A 10,090-nucleotide genomic window follows, 5' to 3' on the forward strand; every position below is an offset into this window, starting at 1 on the left:
CAAAAGAACCTCACAGACAGGCAGAATGTCCTTCTTCCTTCCAAAACCAGGGTGGAGACAGCAGGATCGGCCCGTGAGATGAGCTCCCATGTAGCTGCCTGGGTAGCCTCTGTCTGTGCCCTGTCCGCGCCCATCGCTGCCGGGGGGACACAGCTCCCACAGCTCCCAGGGGTGCTCGGGCGTTGGGGCATCTGCCCTGGGCAAAGTGATGGCACAGCCAGAGCCGGCCAGCCCCTCCTTCACATTCCCCTCCCTCCCCAGCTGCAGGGCTGCCCCACGGCTGCCCCAGCCTGCACACAACCACCACTGACCTCCCCCAGGGCTTTCTGCTGCCCCTTGGGAACAGACACCCCTCTGCGGGGGGATGAGACAACGCTGCAGAAGGGAAGAGGTCCCTTCTCTATTTTGGGGGTGCAGTGGGAACAGCTGCAACCCAACAGCTGCCATGTCAGAGCTGCACCTCACACTCATCCCAGCGTGTGAGTATCCGTGTGCACAGCTGTATGCCATACCTCCTCCCTGCCCTTGGAGTTATATGCCTCAATTCTGAGAGGCAAACCAATTGAAAAACCAGAGCTGGTTGGAAAATATCTATGAAAGCATTTATATAAAAAGGAAAGTGTTTCATAACATGATTTTTTTAAAAATAAAGATTGTTTGGAGGAAGGGAAAAATTATTTTTGAAAAAAGTGTTTTGTTTTGCAATTTTTAGATGGTTTCTCAAGTTTATATTTTTAACCCTTCATTTTATTCTTTTGTATTTCATGACATGTATAAATGTCAAGTTGCATAACATGACAGAAAGATAATGCTTTTAAATTAGTACTAAGTGGCAGCTCTAATAATCTTTAAATTAAATTATATAAAAATAAATTATATCAACTGCTATCTCTTACCATTTCATGTCATGGTAGTGCTAGTAGAGAATGAGATAAATAGATCAAGTATAATGGGAAGATATTTTTAAACTTGAAATCCAAACTAAAAGTGAAAGAAACTGAAATTCTGAGGTTAAATTCAGATTTGTGAAGTGCCTCCCTTTGTCCCATGTTTATCAGGAAGTATTGAAAATAGTGAGTATTTTGCAATCTGAAACCACAACGGATTAATTTTTTAAAAATAAGCCTGTGAAATTACAATATGCACCCTGAGCGCCCTGCTTTGCTCAGAGGTTAACTGTATGGCAGGATCACCCCCACCACCACACAAAAAAAGACATTACTGAGATGGTTGTTTGAGCAGCAGCAGCCTCCCTGGCTGAGCTCACCGGCTTCCCACAGCTGATAACCAGAACTGCAGCCTCACTAGGAGCAAGTGCCACGTCTCGGCAGCGCTCTCACGGGGCTGGCTTGCTTGCTGGCCTCTGCCAGCCTCAGGATGCTGCGGTCTGACTCTTTGCCCCTTGTTTTCATGTTAAAAACATTTGCCTTCAAAACTAAATATGCTGCCTCAGGTCCTCTTCCACCTGTTACATGGGAGATGCTGTTGCAAAAACCCCTTCGAGCCAGTGCAGCTGCTCTGCAGCCAGTGGCCCCAATGCCTCCTGCAGTACCTGCTGCTTAACCTGAGGGTTTGCATCTTGGCGCTGTGCTCGGCGTGTCCCTGCCTCTTCAGCCAGCACAGGCCTTGTTTGCCTCTATTTACATTCCCAAACCTGCTGCTAAGGAGCTCTCCAGCTTCACAGTATAGAACTGCTGCTGACAACCTGCTTGGCCCCGCACTCCCGTCTCAGAGAGCAGCAGCATATTTTGGGAGCCTCCCCCCTGCCACATCGCTGCTGCCCAGGACTCGGAGCCGTTTCCCCAGCAGCCGGCCCGGGCACACGCGCTGGAGGGGCCGAGGACGCAGCGCTGCGTGGCGGCTCTTGACTGCTGCAGGACAGCGGCCCACGCCCCCCAGACACATCCACCAGCCCTCTCCTCGTGTTCTTGGCATCGAAACGGCTTAGCATGGTGCTTCCAAAGCTCCTTCCAAGGGAACTGGTTTCAGTCCTGTCTGGGAAAGCTCTGAGTCCCGAGGATACGACACGCTGGGTTAACACAGGCTTCCCTCTACCCACCCACAGAACTCTGACTTACCCACCAGCTCTTCAACCCACGGCCCACCTCGGTAACACAACCCCATGCCTGAAGTGCAAGGGAAAAACCACCAGCAGCAAGAGCTGTTGGTTTTACCCTTCTGTCAGCCAGGACCAGGCTCCTCCTTAGCTACGGGCAACCGGAGGGCTTCACCCTGCTGCTCAGCGGCTCGCGGCGCACAGCAGGAGCCCCAGCTGCTGCCCCAGCAGTGCGGGCGGCTCTCCGGGCACTGTCTGCTCTCCTCAGGTGCTTCTCACAGGCAAGGTCTCTTCTTTCTCCAGCTGCCTCAATGTTTTGTTCAGTATTTTAGAGCACATACCTTGAAATCTTGCTTTAGACTCAGTCTCACTGCTTGTAAATAACGAACACAGATGTCAGTCAGTAACTGTACACTGGGTTGTTTCTACCACAACCGAGATTCAATCTGAGAAAGAAAACCCTCCTGAAAATTGAAAGGGGCCATGCCCTGTAATCATGAGTGCAATAGGAGCTGATTGTATTATTAAACTTATAGCAATGACTTCAGGAAACACAATGTGTTTTACTCAACTTGCACACTTTTTTTGAACAGCTGTAAAATAGAGTCTATGTGTAAATATTGCCATCACTGAAGAAATATTTGTAATTTTAGCATATAAATATAACAGGCTTTTCAGTGGGCTTGATGACGCCATGAGGCTGTGCATCAAGCACTCGGGTAATTCCAAAGTTGTAAATGTATTTGCTGTACAGAGGAAGTGTGTCAGTGCTCACTTTTCCCAAGGAGACGGAGATGCTGGTCCCTTCTGGAGAGGCAGCGGCTCTCCCAGAGCGGTTGGCAGCAGCCTGAGGGCCCAGCAGCTTCTGCTTCACCGAGCAGCTTCCTTTGTGTCCAGGAGACCCTGAGCAGGCAGAGCACCCCTCCAGTGATCGGGCAGCGTGGTGGGGTGTCCGGCTGCAGCTCCACCGCCACCGAGGAGGGGCTCAGGGGACGCCCTCCCCCGTCCTGCAGCCAGGGCCTACAGGGAGGGAGACGGGCAGGAAGCACAGGGCAGGGTGGCACACCTTGGTGCTTCCAGAGGCACTTGACACGAGCAGTTTCCCAGCCACAGAGCGAAGCAATAGTCCTGTTGGTGTCAGCTCCAATCCAGCAGCCCTCTCCCCTGCCAGCCTTGTGCCCGCCGGAGCCGCCAGGCGCTGCCCCGGGCCCAGGCTCCCGCTGCCGCTCTGAGGCGATGGAAGGCGAAGGCAGTGTCGGTCGTGGCCCCAGGACCCGAAGGATCATGTTCCTGGGCTGCCCCGTGTGCAGTGCAGGCTCCTGCCTTGGGGAAGCAGCACTCCAGGCTGCATGGAATGTATTTTTAAGAGAATAAATCTATTTTTTTGTATTTGCAGACATATATTTGGGCTAGGGCAGCTTAGTTAGAACAAATAATACAAGAAATCTTTTCATAATCACAGACATCCAAGTTAAGCCAATTTTCCAGGGTTACAGTATTGCCTATTTCCCTAAAACAAACTTTGTGTCCAATAAGCTATCAGCACTGTTTCACCCTCTCAAAACTCTCCCTGTCTCAGCATGCTTAGTAGAGGGAAGCCAGCTCTTTCCTCTCCAGGCTGCCCATGCAGTGGATACAGATGGTGCTCACCTCCTTCCAGTTACACAGTGCTCTTAGTCTGCATGCCAAATGTAAACACACACTTTATCTGCATGTCTCTCCTGACTCAAACACTGTCAGCTCTACAGTATTTAACCAATAAAAACTCTTCTCTTTTTACCCGTTTGTGATGTGGTGTTTGTAATGAATCCCTGCAGCGTCCGTTACTCAGAGGTGCTGATGCCCCTCGGTGAGGTGCTGAGGCAGCTCCAGGCAGCAGCTCTGGGTGTTAGTGCTGAGTCTAGCTTGTCCTGCGCTCCCTGCCTGTATCCAGACAGATCTCACACATCCAGGCCGAGGCACAGACAGTGCAGGCAGACAAGGCAAATCAAGTTGAACACGGCCACTCGCCCCTTAGACCGAATGGCCTGGACTTGTCACTGCTGGGGGTCCTCATGGGGGAGATGAGCCACTGCTCTGTTAAGAGTTCCCTCACTCAGCCAGTGTAGGCTGCAGTGGACAGGGATCCGTTGGATGGCTCCTGGAAGAAGCCGGAGGATACAGAGGTCAGTACAAGGGGCAAAGTCCCCTCCACACTGCCTCACGTTCTGCAGTGTGCTGGCACAGTTAGCACCCACCACATGCAGGGTGAGCCCCTGTGAAGAGAACCATGGTGTTTGGAGAGAAGTACAGTGATTAGTAAGAGGCACCACACTTTATATTAGCCAAAGCTCTTTTCCTTTATTCTATTTGCAAAACTGGATGCATTTCCATATTGTTAGTATTGACTGGTATTTTAGGAGCCATCCATAGCTGTCACTTCAGTTGCTACTCCCTGGTAGAGCTCATTAACTAAGGTGAGGTCCTACAAAGATTCCCTCTTAAATAATTGTCTAAGAAAACTGACTTTTGGCTTGGATGAGACCCCTTTCTGTCCTAGTTCATGTAGGCAGCTATTGAACATCATGGAAGAGGTGGTTCTTCACCTCTTAACCATAACTGTACCTACAACACAAATGCTGCTGAATCTGGCTTCTAAGGACAGCAGAGATCTGTAAACATGTTGAGTGAAGAGTTACTGTCCATGGCTTCCCCATCTGTGCAGTCTCTCCCCTGCCAGTACCTTCAGCACATACCACAGGGTGCTGCTTTTCCTTGATTGTGATTCAAGTCCAGGCCCATCTGCTGCATGAGGGTGTTACAGTACATGTGCTGGCCTAATGGCTCATCTGCCATAGTGCTGCTGCTGAGCCATGAAACTTCACCCTTTTTCTGAAGACTTTTTTCACGCTGTTGCTTTTGATCAGTCATGTCAACTTGCTTTGGTGGGTTTAAATAGTCCTTGTGTTGGCCCCAAACAGGGGTATTCTCATTACTCCAGCTGCAAATCTTTCTGTTTTAGTTGTACCCGTGAGAAAGTTGCTGCTCTAAATCACCTTTGGTGATTTTTATATGGTGTGATTTTGAGCCCGATAGTGTGCAGCCCATGGCCGGACCAAGGCTTCTCCTCCCTTGCGTTCCCAATCAGCCACTCCCAGAGGTCGAAGCAGCACCTTGGTTTGTAACTGGCACCACAGCCAAAGCAGTATTTACCCAAGCTAGAGAGGGAGCTGACAGCTCTCCCCTTACCTGTGTTTCCTGACCTTGCAAACCGATCTGCTAAGCAGCATCACCGCCCTGCCCAGGGATCAGGGCAGCTGCTCCCTGCCCTTGTGGACAGGGAGGGGACCTGGCCCTGCAGCCCGTCCCTCGGCCCTGGCTGCCATCATCGTGCACCATCCCTGCCCTGCACAGGGCACAGCGCCTGCCCATTACCCACCACCGCCTGCCTTCCACATACCCTTACTAACATACTTTTTAATCCCAGACTTTCTTCCTTTTGGCATTTGCACAGATGCAACACACAATTGTTTTCAAGTTCTCTGCATTCAACTTGAACTGGAATTCTGTGGAGCTGTCACAGGTTTAAGGATACGTAGCCCCTTCAGTCCCTGAAGACATTTTCTGTTACACACTGTCCAAGCACACAGATGGCACAAAGTCAGGCACAGCAGCCACAGCTATTTCCTTTAAAACCACCATCAGATAAAGCAGTTGCATTTTGAATCACTGGATGGCCTAGACACCACAGGGAAGGGAAGGTCTCTGTCCATTCCCCTCAGCTTGCTGAGGATTCAAGCCAGCATCTGTCAGGCCTCAGAAGACCAGGGTAAAAGCAAGGAGGGAGAGGGGTGGAGGGATCCTCCTGCAGAAGCACAAGCAAGCGAGCAGCCGCGTCAAGAGGAAATGAATGAATAAGTAGGAGGCTGAGGCTTTGCCACTGCACAACTCAGCTGGGAGGAAAGTCATCTAACATGGGCCAAGGTCCCCCTGGACTCACTAGCTCAGTTCTAAGCCTCTCTTAGGACTTCAAGGCCAGGATGCATCATGTGGCTCCTACTCACAGCCCTTGACCCCACCACCTCCCTGTACCACAAACATGAAGGCAAACACTTCCCTCTGGCCACCACCAAATGCCTCCCTGGCCCCAGCCAAATGCTGACACACTCTACTTGGGCACCCAGGACTCCCCTGATTTTTAAAAAAACACCCCGTTACTGGCAGCACAAGCTGTTTCCTTCTGCACAGGAATCCCAACACTGGCCGTCAGTGAACATACTTGACATTAAATCTTACTGACCTAGACTAGGGCCCAGCACTGCCCTCCCTTCTCTGGTGCACCATACTTGGGGATACTTGGTGCTCATCACCCCAGTTATGGTGCTTGTGGAGAATAAACCAACATCCTCTGAGCAATGACAGAACAAGGCCTGGATTAGCTGTGAAGTTGAAGCCATTAACTTCAACCTCCCATCTAGGATGCACCACAGGAGCATCCAACAAGGCTAGGATTGTACAGGGTAAACCATGAAATAAAACCAGGCTGAATAGGACAACCAGAGTGAGATGAAGGCTAGGACAAGATCATCCCTTACTGTTTCCTTTATGAAACATCTGCACTAGCTCAGTTCTCTCAGCTGGAGTTTTTCCAGGTGCCTTCAAGCCCACCAAGACCTTACCAGCTACAGCCCTTCTCATCCCAGGCCAAATTCCAGGACCTCCCTTCAGGAGCAGCTTGGCTATCCTGCCTCTCGAATGGACCAGCTACCTCCAGAACTGTGCTGAGTTGCCAATAAATGGGAATCTTATCTTCTTCAAAAGCTGCAGCATCTCAGCTGCTGCTGCAAACAGGCACAGTGCCCAAACTCTTCACACTTCAGCTACGAGGAAATTCTGGGTGGATCATACCCACCAGAATACCCTGAAGCCTGAGTAGAATAATGTCCTAAATCCTGGTCCACCCACAAAGCACATTCTCCCCTGTGCTGACCCAAACCAACCCGTGCCCTGGAGCACAGCAGTGTGCTGCCTCCAGTCCTGAGGAGATGGGGAGACTTCCAGCCCCTCTGACCTAAGGGGCACACATGAAACACTGGGTAGGACACAAGGCTTAATGAAGGCAAATGGGGTACATGGAGTACTCCAGTCACACTCAGGTCTAAAGTACATTATCACTGACAGAAGTAGTTGGCTTCTGTTGCTGAACAGGAATTCAGTGGCCTGATACATACATTGCTAGTTGCAGTAATATTTTTTCATACTTACCTGAGACCAAGCTGAAGTATCCTCAGTGAATCAGAAAAAAACATTCAAACTGAGCATTTTGAGAAGCTTTACATGTTATTCAGAAGTGAGGATACAGTTCTGTGAGCAAGGAAAAGTTATTAAGAACAGGAGTATGTTGTCCAAACATCAGTTCTAACGCTGCCCAAGAACCTGAGATTGGAGACATTTCTATCCTATACATGGATCATGGCTGAGACTTGAACCTCCCCACATGTTAAGCCATGAGCACACATTTTTTTTAAACAAAAAAATCTGAAAACAAGATATGTGGGACTATGAGGAAGAAGCAGCACAAGTACTGAGTATGTGCAGTACCTGTGTCATACAGCACCAAGGTGAGTAACTTCCATTTTCAGGTGGCTGTGGTCCACGTGTCTATTCTAACCTCAGGTAACTCCAAACACAATCCCACATTGGTGCAGCTGCCCAGCGGTGGTTTAGAAGCAAAGCAGTGATTTCACCTTTTGCAAAATCTAGCACCTCTCACCAGATCTCGAGCAGAGGAACAGCACTCGGTGCAGCCGGAAGAACACTGCAGGCACCACTAGCAGGGTATACAGTGCCCTGCCCCGAGGTGCCTACAGCCAGGTACTACGCTCGGGTAACTGCAGCCGATTAGGGGGTTAGCCGATGCAGGGGTTATCCAAAGAGCCTCTGAAGAGATCTGTACCTAGGACCTCTCCACAAACAAGGTAAATGCATTCAGGAGCTTCTGAAAGGCAGGAACCCATAGATGGAAAGATCCTTTATCATCCAGGCTGGCTGGGCTGGCAGGCCAAGATGGCTGTAAAAAATAAAAAAAAAAAAAAAAAAAAAAAGAGTAATCTACCCTTATTCAGGTGAAACATCCTTAAAACTATTGGGGTGTAGTGATACAGTGTCTAGAAAAGAGAACAACAGAGTAATAGGCTAAGTCCCTTCATGGAGAGGTGTAATTAACACTACACAAACAATTTAAATAAAACAAGAGATCCAAACTTTTGGCCCCACAAGACAGCAGACCCCCAAGCACGGGATGTATCGAAAGCAGTTTCTGTGACTGGGAAGCTCCGAGCTGGGTTTGGAACATGATGCAGTGAATGGAAACCATCTCCAGAAGGTCCCTGAGCTGCCAGTGTGTAACTGCACTCACAACACTGTGGTCTGCAAGTGTGGCACATTTGGCCACATACTGAAGATCTGGATGTAGGCCCAGCATTACCAGATCTCAAAGCCCTAATTAACAGCCTCAAAGGTCCTGAAACTATTTGGACTGAGAGACATAGTAAGTTTGCTCTAGAGAAGTGTGGCTGGAGACAACTAGCGCAGAGGAAACGGAAAAGGTTAAGTGAGAGAGACCCCACCCTAAGTAGATACTTCAAACATTATCATAATTATTTATGCAAAATCTTCTATGAAATGTCTTTGCACATCTTTAATTCAGCAGTGGTCTGAAGTTTGCACCTGTGTAGCCGAATCCACCTCTAACACTGATATAGTGTGAATACAAGTGATTTCTTTAGCTCAAAAGCACTTCTGGATGCTTGTGAACAAGTCACACTGCTGCTATTTTTTTGCATGTAATTTCATGAAGCATTTACTACACTAGACAATACTTGCATTAGAAACTACAAAAATTGCTCTGAGTATATATGCTCTGATATATATATATCTCTCGCTCCGAGTCCAAGAACAGGACCATTCACAGTATCACTGAAGCAGCCATTCATGGGGGCAAGACACTCAAAGGTTCAATCTACAGATACAGTGAAAACATGTCTGCTCTGTGTTTCTCTGAAGCACCATCACACTTCATAGGACCAAAAGGCTCCCAGTACCACATCACCCCAGTCTTTGGTTGGCTGGAAATGGGGAAGAGCTGTGTGACAGAGTTTGGTCGGTCACTCTGCCTGTATCCATGTGCATATGTAAGAGTGTGGTGACGCTGCACACACACAAGTGCAGGACTGAAACCCAGGCTGCATTCCTGATGTGGATACTTGCATTGGATGTTTTATTGCATTTCTCAGCCTCTGTGATTGGTGTTTTGCAGAGAATTTCTAAACACCACGTTGACTTGACACCTGTTAGCACCTGGAAGTAACGGACAGACTGCACAAGTCCCAGAGGAGCTTTGCCAACAGACTTTGTAGAGAAGCAACAGCTTATAGCAGACAAATCAGCAAAGCCGAAATAAATTGATTTTAAGACTATTTGTTCTTTGGATAAGACACATTCCATGACTGATATGCACAGGTAATTAAAGGGATGCTTTCACTCTCCACTGACCTTCTAAAGTTGACTTAGGGTTTTTTTGGGTAGTTATCCAGCTGATGCTGGTAATAGCCAGAACATAAGGCCCAGAAACATGCCAATAGTTCTGTAGTACCTGTGTGCTTTGGGGAAGAATGTCAGTGTAAGCATTTCCTATGTTCCAGTATTCCTCTCAAATGAACAAAAAATTGCACCTTCAGAAATGAGATACATTGAAAACTGAACACACACACACACACACCCACCCCCATTTATAAGAGCAGCAAACTTAAAAAAAAAAACATCTAATCCTCTTGAAAAAAATAGCTCATGGAATTATCACCACCTTTAAAAAGATTCTGAAGTATACAAATAAATTTAGTCACCTCACTTTATGGAGCCACTTTATAGTTTAAAGACTACAAGGTGAACCAAGTACCTCAATGACCATAATACCCTCAGCTGAGCTTTTTAAGAAAGACAGCGAGACCTGGTCAGATTAAAAGATTTATAATAAAAAAAAAAAAAAAGAGCAGC

This window comes from Athene cunicularia (assembly GCF_003259725.1).
Source record: "Athene cunicularia isolate RWA chromosome 23 unlocalized genomic scaffold, athCun1 chr23_part1, whole genome shotgun sequence".
NCBI classification, from domain to species: domain Eukaryota; kingdom Metazoa; phylum Chordata; class Aves; order Strigiformes; family Strigidae; genus Athene; species Athene cunicularia.